At 38.4% G+C, this 20389-nt stretch overlaps 1 protein-coding gene across 5 annotated transcripts in view; it reads right to left on the bottom strand.

Annotated features, from left to right (window-relative positions):
• Positions 1–20389, bottom strand: part of IGSF11 (immunoglobulin superfamily member 11) — a 195591-nt gene that overhangs the window by 146692 nt on the left and 28510 nt on the right. Inside the window, exon 1 of one of the 5 annotated variants that reach the window (XM_068546709.1) lies at positions 180–236. The exons of 3 other annotated variants lie outside the window; for them this stretch is intronic. The gene's annotated coding sequence lies outside the window, so the exon portion shown is untranslated. Of the gene's footprint in view, positions 1–179; positions 237–20389 lie in introns of those variants that run through there. One more of the 5 variants, XM_068546710.1, reaches the window with a different exon arrangement.

Below are 20389 nucleotides of genomic sequence, written 5' to 3'. Positions count from 1 at the left end.
CTGGGCAGCAGCCGCCGCGTGGGCGCGGGAGCCTCGGCCGACAGCAACGAATATGGCCCCCGAGAAAGTTGGGCTCCGAAGACCGGCCCTGGCGAGAAGGCTGTCTGCGTCGCAGGCAGCCTCCCCCGGCCCGCCAGCCCCGCCAGGCCCCACCGGGAGGGGAGGGGAGGGCTACTCACCGTGCAGAGAGAGGAGCAGCAAAGGCGCCAGAGGGGAGCCCCGACAAGTCATTCCGGGGCCGCGGGGAGCGCGCCCGCCGCCCGCCCGGCTCCTCGTCGCGGCAGCGGAGGAGCGGGCCGGGCTCTCTGAGCTCTCGGGGCAGCCCGGACCTCCCAGACCCGCCGCCCGGCCGCAGACCGCCCGGCGGGGCTGGGACTGTGGGACCCGCAAACGAGGCAAGTGCGGCACCCGCGCCGTCCGGCTCCGGGGAGGCTGAGCTGCGACCAGGCGCGACCCGGGCTCGCCGGCCTTGCCCCGCGGCTCCACCGCCACCTCGCGCTGCCCCAGGACCCGCCGGCCCCTCGCGCCGCCCGGGGAGCCACTCCCCACAACTCTCGCCCGGCTACTCGGGCGGCAGCCCGGGTACAGCTCGGCTCCGCGCCGCCCACTCGCCCCGCTTGGTCTCCCCGGCAACCGCGGCTCCAGCGCGACGCCTGGCGGCCCACCCGCTGAGCGAGCGCGGCGCGCAGCTGGCGCGGCCCTGGCCACCTGTGCGCGGGGCCGCGCGCTCCCAGCACACCTCCACGAGCGCTGGGGACCGAAGGCGGGCATCCTCCTCGTCCGCAGCCAGGGCCCCTCCCCTGCCCTGAACCACTCCCCAGACCGGCGGTGACAGTCCTGAGCGCCAGAGAGCTCCACAAGGCAGTTCACCACGACCTGCGTCCGAAGACGCAAGATTCTTTTCTATCGCAGTTTTCAGATGATTTCTATTTGGCCGTTTCACTTTCTCTCAATCGTTTCTTCTGTACCCTAAGTAACCCAAAAAAACCTGACTCTAGCAAAATTAAGACTCGATGAGGTTTGTCCTATACCTTTTATTTTTCCGACTACCGTTTCTTCCTTGAAAAGAGCGTAGGGGCTGTAGCATGCCCCTAACTCCCAATTCCTATCAAAGACCACCCTCTCTTGACCCTTTAGTAAAACTTATATCAACTTACAATATTTAAAATTTTTTCTTTTAAACCCTATCGCTTTCTTAAACTAATTTCAAGTATTTGTTAACTAGTAATGCTTTTATTTTAATGTTAAATAGAGATGCTTTTATTGTGGTGATTGATTACTTTGGTTGGGTTTCTATTTTTTCTTTCTTGCTTGCTTTGGTTGGATGGGAAGAGAGACCTTCATGGCATCTGAAATTATTTTACTTAAATATCTACCTACATCTTTCCTTATAAAACCTAATCTTCATTCCTTTTCCAATGAGGTTCCTGCTCTCTTTCTTAAAGCCCATAGTCCCATTCTACTTCAGCCTCCCACCCAGTCCTTCTAGATTTGAGGACATTATCTCCCCCGGTAATGTCAGACCGTTCTGGTCAATTTCTACAGCAGCATAGATTAGAATTCTTGGAGCCATTCAGAAATTCTGAGCCCCCATCTGGCAGGTACAATCCTCCCAGGGCAACGCAGAAGTGAAAATGGCACGCATGGGAGAAAGACAAATATATAAAACATCTATACATTTGGACAAAGATTGGGAGACATAGGCAAAAATTAAAATAGTATCAGGATGATGGAATTATGGATGCACTTTTTCTTTTTTTGAAAATGTTGCTGTTATAATTTGAAGTTAAAAAAGAAACCACATTAAGAAACATCAATCCCCTTTAACAACAATACCCTGAAAAGATAGTTTGATTATGAATTTTAAATGCTTCAACTTTGCTGACTACTTCCAATTTGCTAGAATCCCTTACCAGACCTCTCTAATGGCAAGAAAAGAGTGATATGACAGTATAGAATTTTTTTTTGATATTAACAGAAGTTTAATATTTCAAGTATTTCATCACTGGGATCATTCTCATTCTTTTAAATTCCAGAGTAAGGACTATATATTCTTTTTCTCCAACCAATCCAGTTCCTTACTTTGTCTTGTACATATTCCTGCCTTCTAACCCAGCCACAAGCACGGTATAAGAGCAAGTAATATAAGGAGAGAAGCAAGGTGTTACTCCGAGCAGGACTTTGCTTCACTATAATCCCAGATTTAAATATAGAGATAGAATATTGATTCTATAATTAAATAAATAACCTAATAATCTAGGCTTAAAAGCCTTCATAAAGCAAGTTCCCTGATATACTTCTTAGCAAGTCAATTCAGCAAATATTTACTGAGTATCTACACTGTGTAAGGCACTGGGTTGAAGGTGAAATGTAAAATATCAGTATATGATCCGCACCCTTAAATAGCTTCCAGTTACACTTGGGATATATCTACAATGTTATGAATCAGCAGAGAAAGAGAGCTGTCCTGCCTCTTTGTCACCATAGTGTACTTCTGCCTTGCCGGACAGGAGCTAGTGAGTTATTAAGAGGACAGAGTGCTCACAGTTTGGTGGAGCAGTCCTTCTAATTGAAAAAGAAGTGTGGCTTCTGAAGGGAGACTGGGGATGATCAGATTTCAGGAGGCAATCTGGCTGCCCAGAAACATGGGGCAGATGGTAGATGGCTGACTCAAAGGAAGCAGATCGGAGTACTGGAAACTCCAAGCGCTGTACACAGAGGCACCCAAAAGGACACTCTCACAGGAAACAAAGAAAAAGTGTGCTATTTAATTCACAGAGCTAATACCTCAGGCATGTACTCTGAGTAAAATTTTTATTAGTAATGAGTTTTACCAACTCTTTTATCCTAATCTGCCTTATGACCACAGTAGGCTTTCTTTAAATCTCAATTATTCTGAGTGGTAAAGCAACAGACAACATCTTTCATTTGTATAATACTTTATAAATGTCAAAGCTTTCACATATATTGTCTGATTTGATCTTCACAGCAACCCCAGGGGGTAAGTAAGGCAAATAGTATTACCCCCTCTTCACTCACTAAGACACTGAGTCTCAAAAAGATCAATGAACATCTCAGGGATTGCAAGTACCAATGGGCAGAACTGGAACCAACCCAACAGTTTTTTCAACCACACCACAAAGTCTTTCTTTTATCTCTTTGTAGACCAACATCTAAAGAAATTTATATCCAAGTGTCTTAAAGCTATCTGTGGGGAACACTGCAATTGCCTCCCCAACATTAATCCCACCTCCAGCCCACCAGCATCCCACCACCACCACCTCCCACCAGCACATAAGTGGCTGTAAAATTTGAATGAGATGAGCCCCACTCTCACCTCTGAGGAGGCTATAGTTGTCTTACCTGACCAAGGAGCGGGGAACGACTGGGACAAGGGACTCTGTTATAGTGAATAATAATTTTGGATCAAAAACACTGATGACCTGACAATACAGTCAACTTCTCAATATTTAAATAGGAATTATCCAAATTCAAATTTTAGTTCTAGACCAGCTTCTCTCCTCCACCCATCAAAATGCTGGACCCATCTCTTTCCACAATCAGTTACTCTGCGTTCAAGAATGGAAAATTAAATTTATGATCAGCTTAGGAGAAACATAATTAGGAAAGAAAACCTGTGGATGGAATCATAAGGCTTTCCAAAGCTAAATATAAATTATTTTAATTAGCTATTTTAAATTATTAATACCACCTATCCCTCTCCATTCATGTATATAATTAAAGGTTAATTTATGTTTTTGAGAATGTTTGTCTATGGAATGTTTTATAAGAACATCATTCATAAAGTTAGAAAATATCTTTTTGATCCTTGTTTGAGCCAGTAACTCATTCTGTAACTATTTTAACCTAGCTGCTTAGAACCATGTATAGTCTAGAGCAGAGCCTGGTGCTTTTTCTTTTTGGTTTAAAAAAAAAAATTTATTGGAGTATAGATGATTTACAATGTTGTGTGAGTTTCTGCTATACAGCAAAGTGAATCAGTTATACATATACATATATCCACTCTTTTTTAGATTCTTTTCCCATATAGGCCATTACAGAGTACTGAGAAGAGTTCCTTGTGCTATACAGTAGGTCCTTATCTATTTTATATATAGTGGTGTGTATATGTCAGTCCCAATATCCCAATTTATCCCCCCCACTGCTTTCCCCTCTGATAACCATAAGTTTGTTTCTACATCTGTGATTCTATTTCTGTTTTGTAAATAAGAGATAAATATTTAATTCTTTAATATGTAAATATTTGTACCTTTTTTTAGATACCACATATAAGCAATATCATATGATATTTGTCTTTCTCCGACTTACTTCACTCAGTATGAGAATATCTAGGTCCATCCATGTTGCTGCAAATGGCATTATTTTGTTTCTTTTATGAGCCTGATCCTTTTAAAAGTAGAACTTGAGAGGAATTCTTCCCTCTTCCCCTTTGTGCAGAGGCAATAAGGTCTCTAAAATAATAATAAAGGAGTAGAGAAGATAATAGTGGAATCATTAGAGTAAAGCAACAAGCAGACTAATAAGCGTTTATTGTATGTTAAGACATAAATAGATCATTTAATATTTTAAAACATCCTTCTCAAATTTTGGATCAATTTGTAACCTAGATATATTGACAGCTTAGTCTTTCCTATATCTGTTTCTGCCTATTCCTCTGGTAACTCTTGCTAGACAAGATTTACGCAAAAGTAAACAGCATCTCCATTCCCCTCACCATAGCCCAATCCCTATCACCATTGTGAATATTGCTAAGTGAAGTTTCACATCTTCATTCATTTTGGGAGAAGTTTGCTCTTTTCCTTGAAACCATGTCATTATGAACACATTTATTTTTAGGCAAAGTTATTCTCTGAGCAGGGCCCAGTGTAACTAAGTGCTTTTGAATTTATTCTAATGGCAAATTTAAAATGGCACCACTATGTTTTTTAGGACTTGAAAGGGCAATAGCATAAGAAGCATTTTATGTCACCTGAAATTTTTTTGTATTCTCTTTCTTATAAGGAAAATAATTTTAAAGTATTCTTCAAAGTCTCTACCAGTTTTCACTAATCTAAATTAATCTGCTTCAAACTCTGTTACTTGATTCTATATACTGGGGTATTGGCAATCAATTTTCTTATTTTTTTCAAATTTGATGAGTTTTTCATAGAAGTTTAGAGTATACATCAGACTTTCATTTCTGACAACAAAATAGATGAGAGACCTTGACTTAACAAAAATTGTGAAATTATTTTTTCAATCTTAAATGAATTGATGAGCTCTCAACAAAATATGGAAAAGTCAAGCTAAAATCTAGAAGAAGGAAGGAATCCTTCTTGTATGTTCTATTCTCAACACAGCATCCAGAATGATCCTGTTAGGTCAGATCAGGTCACTCCTCAGCCCAAGTCCTTACAATGGCTTCCCATCTCAGAGTGAAAGTGTAAGTCCTTGCTATAAACTAAAGGGCTTGTATTAGATTCCGATTGCTGCTGTAACAAGTCACTACAAACGTAATGGCATAAAATGAAACAGATTTATTATCTTATAGCTCTGAGGTCAAAAGTCCAAAGTGTCATTAGGCAATCATCTCATCTCAAGAGGGCAACGGGGCTGTGTTCCTTTCCTTCTTCGCTTCAAGAGCCCACCTATTTTCCTTGGCTCACGGCCCCCTTCCTCCATCTTCAGAGCCATCAACATAGACCTTCTCCCACTGCCATCTCGCTGACTCTCTCTCCTGCCTCCTTCCACACTGAAGGACCCTTGTGATTACAGTGGGCCTGCTTGGATAATCCAGGATAATCTCCTCATCTCCAAGTCAGTTGAAGAATGACCTTAACCTCATCTGCAACCATAATTCCCCTTTGCCATGTAAGGTAACATATCCACGGGTTCTAGGGATTAGGAGGTGGGCATCTTTGGTGGGGGAGGGGGCGTTATTCTGTTTACCACAAGGCCCTACATGATCTAGTCCCCCATTTTCTCTCTAATCGCTGCTTCTGATTTCCCTCGCTCATTCTGCTCTCACTACAATGATCTCCTTGATGTTCCCTGAATAAGCAGGAACGTGTTTACCTCAGGGCCACTGAAATTGTTCTTTCTCTAGGTTTTTGCATAGCTCTCCTTTCACTTCCTTTAAGTCTTACATGTCACCTGAAGTTAGGCCTTAGCTGACCCTTCTATATAAAATAAAAAGTTTAAACACATTTTAAAATACCTTTCCCTATTGTATTTTTTTTATTGATTGATTAATTTATTGATTTATTTGGCTGCGTTGGGTCTTCGTTGCTGCGCGCAGGCTTTCTCTAATTGCGGCGAGCAGGGGTTACTCTTGGCTGCGGTGCACAGGCTACTCATTGCAGTGGCTTCTCTTGTTGCGGAGCATGGGCTCTAGGCGTGTGGGCTTCAGTAGTTGTGGCACGCGGGCTTCAGTAGTTGTGTCTCTCGGGCTCTAGGACACAGGCTCAGTAGTTGTGGCGCATGGGCTTAGTTGCTCTGCAGCATGTGGGATCTTCCCGGACCAGGGCTCAAACCCGCGTCCCTTGCATTGGCAGGCAGATTCTTAACCACTGCGCCACCAGGGAAGTCGCGTCCCTATTGTATTTTTTCTTAGCACTCCATCACTAATACACTATATTTTACTTAATAATCATGTTTGTTTATTGTCTGCATCACCCAATAGAACTAATAAGGACAGGGATTTTGATCTGTTTTATTCATTGCTGAATTCTTGGTATCTTTAACAGTGCTTGGCACATAGTAGACACTGAATAAACATTTTGAATAGATGAATCAGTGACTGAAGCAAAATTTCACAGGATTGAAACCAATTGGAATGCACTCTCTGGCCACAATTATATTAAGCTAGATATCAATAACAAGATGAATTTACACACACACACACACACACACATTTGGGTGTTAAGAAAGGCACCACTAAATAATTCAAAACCTAAAATTAAATCATAAAGGAAGCTAAAAGTATTTAGAAGAAAACAATAATAAAAATATTTCATATCAAAGCCTGTGAAATGCAACTAGAATATATACTTGGAAGGAAACTTAGAGCCTTAAATGTTTACATTAAAAAAGATGAAAGCCTAAAAACATTCTCTGACATAAATCGTAGCAATATTTTCTTAGATCTGTCTCCCAAGGCAAAAGATATAAAAGCAAAAATAAGCAAATGGGACCTAATCAAACTTAAAAGCTTTTGCAAGCAAAGGAAACCATTAAAAAAAATGAAAAAACAGCCTATGGATTGGGAGAAAATATTTGCAAATGATGCACCCAACACGGGGTTAATTTCCAAAATATAGAAACAGCTTATACAACTCAATATCAAAAAACAAACATCCCAATCAAAAAATGCACAGAAGACCTAAATAGACATTTCTCCAAAGAAAACATACAGTTGGCCAACAGGCACATGAAAAGATGCTCAGCATCACTAAATATTAGAGAAATGCAAAGCAAAACTATAATGCACCGCACACAGGTCAGAATGGCTATTGTCAAAAAGTCTACAAATAATAAATGCTAGAGAAAAGGGAACCCTCCTACACTGTTGGTGGGAATGTAAATTGGTACAGCCACTATGGAGAACAGTATGGAGGTTCCTAAAAAAACTAAAAATAGAGCTATCATATGATCCAGCAATCCCACTCCTGGGCATATATTCAGAAAAGACAAAAACTCTAAATCAAAAAGATACCTGCACCCCAGTGTTTATAGCAGCACTATTTACAATAGCCAAGACATGGAAGCAACCTAAATGCCCATCAACAGGTAACAGGATAAAGGATAAACAGGATAAAGAAGTGGTATATATACACAATGGACTATTACTCAGCCATAAAAAAAGAATGACATAATGCCATTTGCAGCAACATGCATGGACCTAGAGATTATCATACTAAGTGAAATAAGTTGGACAGAGAAAGACAAATATTGATATTATACGATATCACTTATATGTGGAATCTAAAAAATAATACAAATGAATCTATTTACAGAACAGAAACAAACTCACAGGCATAGAAAACAAACTTAGGGTTACCAAAAGGGAAAGGGAGGGAGGGGGATAATTTGGGGGTATGGAATTAACAGATACACACTACCATATATAAAATAAATAAACAACGAGGATTTACTATATAACACAGGGAATAGTATTCAATATCTTGTAATAACTTATAATGAAAAGTAATCTGAAAAAATAATATATATAACAGAATCATTTTGCTGTACGCCTGAAACTAACACAATATTGTAAATCAACTATACTTCAATTTTTAAAAAAAGATGAAAGCCTAAACACTAATTAATTAAGATATAGCTTAAGAAGTTTGGCAAAAAAAATAAAATAGGTCCAAAGAAAATAGGAGGGGGACTTCCCTGGCGGTCCAGTGGTTAAAACTGCATGCTTCCAATGCAGGGGGCGCGGGTTCTATCCCTGGTCGGAGAACTAAGATCCCACAAGTCCGGTGGCATGGCCAAAAAATAAAATAAAAACTAGAAGGGGAGCTACACATATTAAAAAAAGAAAAAGAAAATAGAAGGAATAAGATAATAAAGAGGTAAAATTAATAAAATATTAAACGAACATGTAATAGAGAAGATAAACACAGCCAAAAGTTGGTACCTTGAAAAGCTTAATTAAATTAACTAAAATGGTGAGACTAATCAAAAATTAAAATGAGGGAGGGAGAGCTCTCAAATACTATCAGAATAAAAAAGGAGAGACATCACTATAGATGCTGCTAAAAAGATAAGGAGAATAATGAACAATTTTATGCCAATAAATTTGAAAACTTGGAAGAAATGAACAAATTCCTAGAAAAATATAACTTATCAACACTTGCTCAAAAATAAACAGAAAACCTGAATAGTCTCATATGGATAAAGTAATTAAAGTAATAGTTTAAAATCTTCCTACAAATAAAACTTCAGATCCAGATAATTTTAACAGCAATTTTTACCAAATATTCAGGAAATTAAAAATTCCAGTCTTTTGCAAACTATCTGAGAATACAGAAAAAATAGGAAACACTCCTCAACTCATTTTATGATGCTAGTATTATATTGAATATCAAATATCAGCAAAAATAATGGGAGAAAGGGAAAGGGGCCAATTTTCATCATCTAGAGAGATGCAAATGAATATTAGCAAACCAAGTCCAGTCAAATATGAAAAGGGTAATGCATCACACCACTTGGATTTATTTCAGGAATGTAAGATCGGTTAACGTCTGAAAAATAATGCTATTCACTACATTAAGAGATGAAAGGAGAAAAATCATATGATCATTTCATTAAGTGTCCGTGAAAGCAAGGCTTTGAGAAATCTGGTTTCCGCTCTTGGAGAACAGTAAAATCAGCATGAAGAACTGTGGGGTAGGTGACTACTTTTAATGGCACTAGACTGCTTAAAGAAAGAAGGTAACATACTTAAATTCCTAAATTCTGGGCTCAAGGCCTGGAATGAAAGTCAGGTGCTTTCTAAGAGTGTGCGAAAATAATGTTTCCTCAAAGATTTAGGGTTGAAATAGATTCAGGGCCTCAGAATCAGTTTCAGAAATAAGGTCTGTAGCCTCTATAATCTCATTCCTTGCTGGGTCATTTATATATTTACAAGTTTAACTAGCTTTCTGATTCTTTCCTTTTCCTTTACCCTGCTATTTTATTTAGGATGTGATGGTGGCAGGTAACTTTACAGTTAGTCCACAGACTGAATAATATCAAGACGGAAGAACAACCCACTGGACTTAAATCTGGAAAATGTAACTAATATTAGACTTTGGGTTGTCTTCTAAAATGGAAGAATTGAGTGATTTTTCAGTTGTAAGAAAGATACATGCATTATGTATTTTTTAAGTATAAATATAAGGAAAAATGTATTGGTGGATGTTGGATATCAGAAGGGCTGGACTCTGGGGAATTTTTTGATTGCTAAACATTTTTTTGACTGCTAAGCATCAAGACCCTCTTCCAGTGTTCAGAGAATTCCCCAAGGTTTGATTCTCAATGGGAAGTAGAGTATACTCTCCACTACCGAAGCCAAAAGTGCTTCCCCGCCTCCTAGCAACCAGAGTGCAGTCAGGGCAACCAGGTATGGCATCCAGTACGTGGTGCTGGAAGCGGTGGTGGTGCCAGGAGGACTCACTGGATTGTTCCTACACTGTCATTTTGGCTACCTAGCTTCCTTGGGTTGCTGCTTGTTTTCTGATCCTCTAGACTCCCCATCTTTTCTACGAGCTACCCAACATCCTAGACTTTTTCTTCTTTAATTAATCACCATCCATTTCTGTTGCTTGCCACAAAGAACACTGTCTTTAGGATTAAAGAGTTCTGAGGTTCTTTCCTTTCTAGAAGGAGGTTAGAGATACTCATTAACTCATACTTCAAATGGGGAAGGTCGTACTTGATGAGAGCCATCAGAGAAGATCTTTCTAGGCTAGTACTCAAAAGATATGAAGAAACAAGCCATGAAAAGAACCAGAAATTTCAAAAAAGATGGCCTCTAGTCTGGTAACATCCACACATTGCTATCAGTGTGTGGATCAGAGCCAGTTGGTGTACATTTCAGATTTAAATTCAATCCATATTTACGGCATACTTACTATGTGCCAGGCACCATGCTATGTGTTTTAGTGTACATAGTCTCATATAAATCCTCACAAAAACCCTGTGAGATATGTCGTTTTACTCCATGTTTTCAACTGAAGAAAACTGAGATTCAGAGAAGCTTTGAAATGCTTGGTCAAGATCACTCAACTCTTTATGTAGTAAAACCCAACCTTTCTGACTCTAAGGCCAGTTCTCTTTCCACTAGACCCTGAAATCTCTATTTGAATTGGCAACCTGATTAACATTCAGAACTGATAATACTTCAGCTACTTTTTAGTATTAAATGATTATTGGTTTAGATGTTAGCCCGTCTTCTGAATCTGTTCATGAATATTCTTCCTTAAAAGATATAGACTTACACAATTAAATGGATACCATCTCCCTTAAAAATTATTCTAAAATTTTATATTTAATGAGCTTGAAGGACTAAATAATACCTGGATTTTGTGTGCCATTAATAATAAAATCAGAAATAACCCATAAAAATGGAATTCAAATTAAGAAACAGTGAGCCACACTAACGTTTCTATAGTCACACAATGAGGAAAAAGTTAGATGCCCTAAAAGATATTTTAATTCCAATAAATTGGTTTATAGCTTTAATACCATTTTAGAAAAATCCATATATATCTACTCATTATTACCAAAATCCACATATTAATACTCTGTAATCCTAAAGGAAGGGTGCCACAGTGTGAGACCCTTCTTGTACACTGTTTCAGACCTTCTCAGCCCTACCTCTTCTTTCATCCTTTGCTGCAGGCTTAGCTCCTCTTCTCACTGTATAACCTGACAGTGACTTGCTTCATGGTGGCCCATACCAAGTACCTCTCCCTGCTCAGCAGCTTCTCTGACACTGCTGCCTGGGACACCAGCAGGAATCTGGTGGTAGTGACTCGTGCAACCCGGTAGCTCAGGGATGTCAACACTTACGGGGCCACTCTTGACTAATGTGGGATGGGCGCCAGTGGATAATCCTTCTCCCTTGCATTCTCCAAGTAGACAGTTCTTAGTTCATCAAGCTCCTCAGAAGGTCCTGGCGTGATCAACAGTAACCAACTGACAATGAACACAGCCTTGACTGGCTCTTCTGCCTTCCCTTTTCACTCCCCCATCAATTAACTTTCCCCTCTGAAATTACTTTTTAAATAAACTAACTCTACATAAGCCTTTGACTTGACACAAGTTATCAGGGGAACCCAGGTTAAGAGACCTACTCTTAAGTAAATTTTATATATCTGTTATACAGTTCTTACTAAGATTCTACTATAGTTTCTTTTTAATAGACAGATCTTTTCATATTGCACATCAAATTTCTGGGAATAGTACATTTCTTCTTGTCCTATAGGTCTTGGCAGGTTTCTGTCATGTGTCTTTCTTGATATCTAGAATCAGATAAGGCAAACACAAAATGTAGCTTTTGCATTTGAAGTTCTAAATGATGAAAGGTATGCTCAGTTTCACCTCTGCTTTATTTTTTAATAACCTTTGGAAAGTCACTTAACCCTTATGCCTCAACTATCTCCTTTATAAAAATTATTTTATTTCCTACTTCATGGTTGTTATAAGGATTCAATGAGGTAATATATGTGAAAATGCCTATTACAGGTCCTGGCAGATAATCAGCCTGGCAAGTAATGTTAGCTGTCTTTATTATTATCATTAGTGTAGATTATTGACTCTATTTGAAAGTCTGCCATCATGGGGATAAAATATCCATTTTGTGGATTTGGTATTTTCACCAAAAACCTTTTATTAATTGTATTTTGCAGCCATAAGCGAATATCTGAATTCATTTAGTGTTTGGAATCAAGATATACCCATAGGCCTTCCCTGGTGGTGCAGTGGTTGAGAATCTGCCTGCCAATGCAGGGGACACGGGTTCGAGCTCTGGTCTGGGAAGATCCCACATGCCGTGGAGCAGCTGGGCCCGTGAGCCACAATTACTGAGCCTGCGCGTCTGGAGCCTGTGCTCCGCAACAAGAGAGGCCGCGATAGTGAGAGGCCCGCGCACCGCGATGAAGAGTGGCCCCCGCTCGCCACAACTAGAGAAAGCCCTCGCACAGAAACGAAGACCCAACATAGCCATAAAAATTAATTAATTGATTAATTAATTTAAAAAATAAATTAAAAAAAAAGATATACCCATAGAATAAACTGAGCAAACCTGTGTCTGGATCTTTAAAATGAGAGACGTCAAGGCATTATTGCTTTAACAAATACCTTTGCCTCACAACCAATCCTACCCTGTCCTTCCCCCATTACTGAAAGTTCACAGCTTCCATGCAGTCCCTCATCAATTTAACAGGTATAGAAAAACCCAGGTATGATTGTTGAGTGGAAAATAAACAGTTATATCATGTAAAATGCACAGCCATAGTATTGTGAGGTTAAAAAAATAACTGGGTTAATAAATTGGCTAGCTGGCCAGGAATTCCAGAGGTCCTGTTGCTGGATCCCTGTCTATTCCTGTCCTAGCTGTGGTTTAGCGCCACCTGGTGGCACCTCAAACTAAAGCTCGGCTATTGGGAATGTTTCTGGGTCCTGTATTGATAGGTACTTCCAGGGCAGCCTTGGTGATTCCAGGAACAGTGAGTTGGCACTTGTTTCATCAGTTTGATGCAAGAATGCTGGGCCATAACATATGGGGACACACCCTCTGCTTCCTAAGACAGAAGTACTTGCTATTTAACCTTCTAAACTCACTCACCCCACCAAATCCTCCCTTAGAAAGTAAACACTTTAGCCTCCACTCCCTTCATCCCCCGCCCCATGTGAAAAAAAGGGCTGAACACAGAACAGGAATTGTAAATTGCATTATATACTAATTCTCATTATTGATGGGGCATATTATAATAGGATTGGTTCTACAGTATTTAAGAGTATACCATCTCCCAGGCTCTGTCTCCGTTTTAAGTGGAAAGGGCAGAAATTCATCACATAATCCTACAAATAAATGTGACAGTGATATGAAGGAGAGAAATTGGATGTTAAGTGGGATTGAAACAGAATTTAATGTAATTAAAGAGATCAGGGACAATTTCCCTAAAAAAATGATTCCTTTACAAAGATTGAAAGGTTGACCAGGCAAAGGGGAAATAGGTAATTTCTGGCACAGGCAATAGAATGTGTAATGGGGGTATTTTGAAACAATTAAAACTATGCATTTTAATCCCCCTTTGTAAATCACATTTTCCTGCAATACCCCCTCCCCCAGGTCAAGCCATAAGTTTTGTTGTGCGCAGAGAAGGATAGAAAAGGCCCCTAGGGGGAGAAAATGTCATTCTTCTGCTTTGAGAATGACAGTTACTTCTTTGAGTTTATGGCAGAGCTACTTTCTTGTAGCCAAGCTTCAAGAGAGGGGAAATTTCTACCTACTTTTATTGTTGTTCTTGTCATTATTGTTTGTAGTTTTGTTTGTTTTTAATTCCAATAGCTCCTTTTTAAGTATCAAGAGATAAGTCAGATGGATTCAAACAAAAAGATTTCACTGTAAGTCACCCTTAAGACAGGTCAGAGGATATCATATAAGTGGGTTCCAACCCTAGGAAAAAGGTAAGGGAAACTTTTCAAAGATGAACCAAGGCAGAGAGAGAGAGAGAAGGCCCGGAAGCCAAGTTGGAGTGTCCTCACTTTCCCTGTAGTGGTTAGCAGTTCAGGGAGGTACTACTGCAGCTAGGTAAGTGGATGGTGGAAGAACAATGGCTGCGGCAAAGTCTTGACACGTAGGCCAGAAGATGACCTCACAGAGCTGCACGCACTCCATTATGGTAGTGCATAAGGACAGGTTAGGGTTCTCATGTTCTTGGTTCAGGGAAGGGAAGGGAGGGCACTCTGAGATGCCAAGAAAACTGGTGTGCCAGAGGGCCCTGCAGTTGGAATGAAATGACCACAGATGAAAGACTACACCAATGTCAGAAAGATGTTCTCCTACATTTTCTTCTAAAAGCTTCATTGTTTTACCTTTCACATTTATATCTGCAATCCATATGGGTTTGATATTTGTGTATAGTGTGAAGTAGGGATAGCCAGTTAACCCAGTACCATTTACTCAAAGTAAGAAAAATCCTTTCCTTACTGAACTACAGTGTAGCCTGCATAAATGAGATAATTGAGTATGTGTGGGGTTTCTGCCTCTATTCTGTTCTTGTTGATCAATTTCTCTATCCTAGCTAAAATAATACACTGTCTTAATTACTATAGGTATATAATAGTCTTGATATCTGATATCAGCTTTGTTCTCTTTCTTAAGAGCACCTTGGCTACTCTTGGTGCTTTACATTTCCCTGTGAATTTTAGAATCACACCTCAATTTCCACGGTGAAATCTCCTGGAATTTTGATTGGAATTGTGTTGAAACTATAAATTAATTTAGGAAAAATTATATCTTTACTATTTTAGGTTTCCCAATCCAAGAACAGGTCACATCAATCAATGTATTTATGGTTCTTTCATTTCTCACAATAATATTTAGTAGCTTCTCATCCATTTTTAGTTAAGTTTATTCCTAGGTATGTGATATTCTTTGATGCTGTTGTAAATGGTTTCATTTTTCAAATTTCATTTTCTATTTGGTTATTGCTAGTGTATAGAATAAATTAACTCTTGTACATCTAACTTGTTTCTCACAATCTCATTAAATTCATTTACTGACTCCAATAGTTTATCTATAGATTCTTTTGAATTGTCTACATACACAATCATATCATCTGAAGATAATACGTTTATTTCTTCCTTTTCAATTCTTATTTACTTATTTTTCTTACCTATTATACTTCCTAAGACATCCAAAATATGTTGAATGGAAGTGCTGGTAGCAGGCCTCATTGTCTCTAGTCAATATCAGAGGGAAAAAATTTCAATATTTCATTGTTTATTATGATGTCTCCTATAGATTTTTATCTACTGTTTTATCAAATTAAGAAAAATCCATTTTATTCCAAGATTACCAAGATTTTTTAAAATCATTCACGTGTCTTAAATTTTCTCAAATGCTTTCTTTTTGTTTGTTGCAATGATCATGGATTTTGTCTTTTTTTTTTCTCTTGGCCATGTGTAAATTACCTTAATTGATTTTTGAATACTTAACTACCATTTTGTCTGTGAAATAAATCCCAATAGTCATGATGTATTATCTTTTTTACATATAAATGGATTTTTTATGCTTTATTAAGAATTTTTGAATCTACTCTCATGAGAGAAATTGATCTGTAATTTTATTTTCTTACAATTTCCTTGTCATGTTTTAAAGTCAAGGTTATGCTGGTCTCATAAAAAGTAAGGAAGTATTCCTTTTTTTCTATTTTACAAAAGAATTTGTGAAAGATTTGTTTTATCTCACCATAAATGTTTGTAAGAATTCACTTTTATATCCATCAAACCTGGGATTTTCATTATGGAAAATTATTTTTAATGGACAACCTTTTAAATAAATATAACACTATTCAGGTTTTCTATTTCTTCTTCTGTCAGCTTTGGTTACTTGTATTTTTCAAAAATTTATCCATTTCATCCAAATTTACTGGTATAGAATTGTTCATAATAGTCTCTTTGTGTATTTTTGATGTCTGTAAAATCCATGGTAATGTCACCTTTTTTATAACTTATGTAGGTAATTTGTATTTTTTTTACAATGGTGGGACAGGAATAGGATAACAGAGTCCACCTGGATTAATCATCATTTCAAAATCCTAATTTAATTACATCTGCAAAGACCTTTTTTCCAAACAAGGTAACATTCACAAGTTCCATGAATCAGGGTGTGGATATGTCTTTTGGGGGATTACCATCCAGCCCATTACACTTGGTTTGCAACAGTCTTACAGTGATATGCCCAGATGTAGTATTCTTTGTATTTATGATGCTTACAGTTGGCTGAGTTCTTTAATCTATGGCTTGATTTACTTTAGAAGTTTTGGAATATTCTCAGTTATACCCTTTTCAAGTGTTGCTTCTGCCCCATTCTCATCTCTCTCTTTCTCTGGGTCTCTAACTAACATATTTAAGACCATCTGCATATGATTCATATGAAGGGTGTGCTGGAGTCAGCTTGTACCAGCTTGCCAGAGTGAATTGTTAAATATTCAGGAATTTTGTGAGATATCTGTTAAATCATCAATAGCTTGAAATAGCTATGGTAATAGTGTTTACACCATGGCAATCAGTTGTATCACTACAATCAAGACTTTCTTTTCCAGAGAACTAGATTTAGCTGGAAACGGTTACAAGATTGAGGTCTGGGTTGAGGCACCTGTGATTCTTATGGTTTTCCTTCATCTCTACAAGATAAATCACCCCTATCCATTATGTCTTTCATGTTTCATGGAGGAAAAAGGAACAAGTCCAACAGAAAAGGCATACCAGCCATGGATCACTCACTTTAAGTAGACCCAGAAGTTCTAACTTAAACTTCCATTTGTACATCATTGACCCAAACTGTATCACTTGTCCACAAGGGAAGCTGGAAAATGTAATATTTGTTAACCTGAATACAATGTTGCCCCTAAGAAAACTGGACTTCCCTTAGTAAGGAAAAAGGAAAGAACGGATATTGGGTGGGCAGCTAGCAATCTCTGCTACAGTTCCATTCTTAGCCCTTCTTTTATCTTCTTTCTTATCTAACTAATAAACTCTATAATGGGACACGAGAAAACTTTTCTGTTCCAAATACCTTATCAAAAGCCCAAAGAGAGTCCTATAATTTCATATTTGCACGGAAGAAGCATGACTTCCCTATCTGTAGTGATCTTTTATCAATGAGAAGGAAATAATTTTACCGGCAACATGTTTCTACCTCACTCAGTTCTTCCCTCAAATAAGAAATTTTCAGTAAATGACTTCTTTACTGATCTCTGAAGCCTGACCTCGGTCACAGATTTCTGCCAAACTGCTTTCAAGGAATCAGGCTTTCAAAGCAACTTTTTAAAAGTATGTTTTAAGTGGAATATATTATTTTAAAATAGCTTTGTACTATGTAATGTAATAAAAGGACAATAGTTTGTCTTAAAGAAGAGATTGTAATTGTAGTATTTCTTAATAGAGCATATAAAGATATGTTAGTGACGATGATCTATATCTACGTCATTGGTAAGAGAGAGAAGAGGCTTAAGTTTTAGTAGGTTGGGTTCCTAATTAAGACCAGAAAAGCTATGAGGGAGTGAAATATATTACCATGGAAATCAACTGAGTCAACTTTAGGCACGACAGATCAAAAAGGAGAAAAATTCCTCTTGGAAATGATACTGTAGAGGGTGAAAGAAAGACTAGACGACCACTGTAACTTTTTGAGATTATAGGGTATAACTTAAATACATCTGAAAAATGCAGATATTGATTTTGAAAAGGTCTAACTTCAGATAATATAATAAAACCCCAGGTACCTTCCATGATATTCTGCAGGCAGCAGTTAGGAGGTAGGTGGTATAAATGTATTAGATATCGTTGTTAACATTTACCTAGTAATCAGAAAATCAATCTCCAACCTCTCCTTTTGGTCCTTTCAGAGTAAACAAATAGGATTAGGGACCCTAGTTAAATAAAGCAAAGAGGGAAAAAGGAAAGAAATCACATACTTGCCACCAATTAAAAAGGTGCTATACTTTAACAGTTGCTCACTGCTTTGAGAGGAAATTTTTCACTTCTCTGATTCTGTTGTCATGGCAATGGAAATGGAGACCTCTATCTTTCCAGCTCTGAAATTCCATATAGCAATGATTCACTAAAGTATGAGACAACTCTGGAAGAAAAGGCATTGGGTAGGAGGAGTAATGATTGTTGAGGCCCTGCTAGGTGTAGGGCACTTTGCATTATCTCATTTAACCCTGACAGCAATACTGGGAAGTATCTTCAATTTACAAAGGAGGAAACTGAGGTCCATTAAAGCTTCTTAACCAAGAATACATACATAAGCAGTGAAGTTGGAATTCAGATGTTCTGACTTTAGAGCACAGGCTGTATCCCCTATATCACAGTTCTTCCAGACCAAAGAAGAAAATAGTATAACTTTTCACCCTAGGTCCTCAGCAAGAGGATGTGCAGGATGGTTCTACACAATTTACTCCTCACCACAACTTAGGAAGAAGAATTATGTTCATTGTGCAAAGGTGAAGTAACATATACAAGGAACGCAATTCCTACTTGTAGAAATGATGGGGAATTGATACAAGCCTATCTGACTATAAATTCAGTCCTCTTTCCACTCTCCCATTCTACCTATTATAACATGAAGTGGTTACAACATGTAGTCTGAAAGCAGCCTATTAAAAATAAACCATGTATACAACAGATGCAGAAGTACTGGCAGTACTGCCCTATATTTATCTACTGCATAAGTGTTTAATATCATCCGGAACCTGGCTCTCAGAGCTGCTAAGCAATTTTGTATATTCTGAGAGATTATGTGGGCTACAGAGATACTTCTGGCCCTGTCAAAGCAACTGGTGCCAATGCATTCTGTTCTCTATCACCAATGGAGCCAAGCAAAAGTGCATAACTATAATAAGATCTGATCTACTTTAATCTAGTTAACATGATCCAGGGATATAAGGAAACTGATACCAAAATAAATGTCCATACTAATGAGAAAGGCTTAGTTTACATAATCAGAAGTCCCTGAGGTGACCATGCAGGAGCTGCTACCTGCTCATGGCTACTCTCTCGAAGGAAACACACAAGAAAACATGACTGATGTTCATGACCAGCACAATGCCCCAGTCAGACGAGAGATCTGGTTAAGACTGAGGCCACAGACCAACGCTTATCTGAAAAATCACACTCATACAGTAGAAGTTTTATTAGAAATCAGAGTATCAAATTTAACTACGTAAACTCAATCGTTCACCCCCTATCAAAAGTTCAAAACTAAGAATACAGAATTTGTAAACCATTTGCCATAGGCTAACTTGCCATAGATTTGGCTTGTCTGACCTTACTGGGCAACCGTGCCACAAAGCATTATAATATATCTAATAATGGTGGTTTCAGTCTGTCAAGAAGTGAAAGCTAACTTTAGGCACTTTTCTTGGTGCTTCTCATGTCTCATTGAATCCTCCCAATTTTGAGATATATAGAATATTTTGTATTGGCAAATAACCATCAGTTGCTCTCACACTCCATTTTTGAGAAGCTATGACCCAGTTTGGGAGACTTAGGTATTACATTAAATCCCTCCCTTATGTCCCCCAGTAAGCAAGCTAGAGTCACTACAAGTCAGAAGATATGAATTTTTTTTAAAAAAACAGCTTTATTGAGACATAATCCACCTATCACATAATTCACCCATTTAAAGTACACAACTCAATGGTATTTAGTATAGTCACAGAGTTGTACAACCATCACCACAATAAATTTTCATCACCCCAAAAGAAAATCTGTATTCATTAGCAGTCACTCCCCATTTCCCATCCCCCAACCCCTTCCCATCCCTAGGCAACCACTTATCTACTTTCTGTCTCTATCTATTTTCCTACTCTGGACATTTCATATATATGGAATCATACAATCTGTGGTTTTCTGTGACAGTTTTCTTTCACTTAATATAGTTTTTTTCAAGGTTCATCCATGTTGTAATATGTATCAGAACTTTATTCCTTTTATGAAATCACTGTATGGATATACCATATTTTGTTTATCCATTCCTCAATTGATGGGTATGTAAACTATTTCCACTTTTGGCTATTACTAATAATGCTACTATGGCCATTCATGTACAAGTTTTTGTGTGAACATATATTGTCATTTCTTTTTGGTATATACCAAAGTA

Source organism: Eschrichtius robustus, chromosome 6, assembly GCF_028021215.1.
Source record: "Eschrichtius robustus isolate mEscRob2 chromosome 6, mEscRob2.pri, whole genome shotgun sequence".
Taxonomy (NCBI): Eukaryota; Metazoa; Chordata; class Mammalia; order Artiodactyla; family Eschrichtiidae; genus Eschrichtius; species Eschrichtius robustus.
The sequence above is the reverse complement of the archived record's forward strand: the minus strand, read 5'-3'. Positions and strand labels throughout refer to the sequence as shown.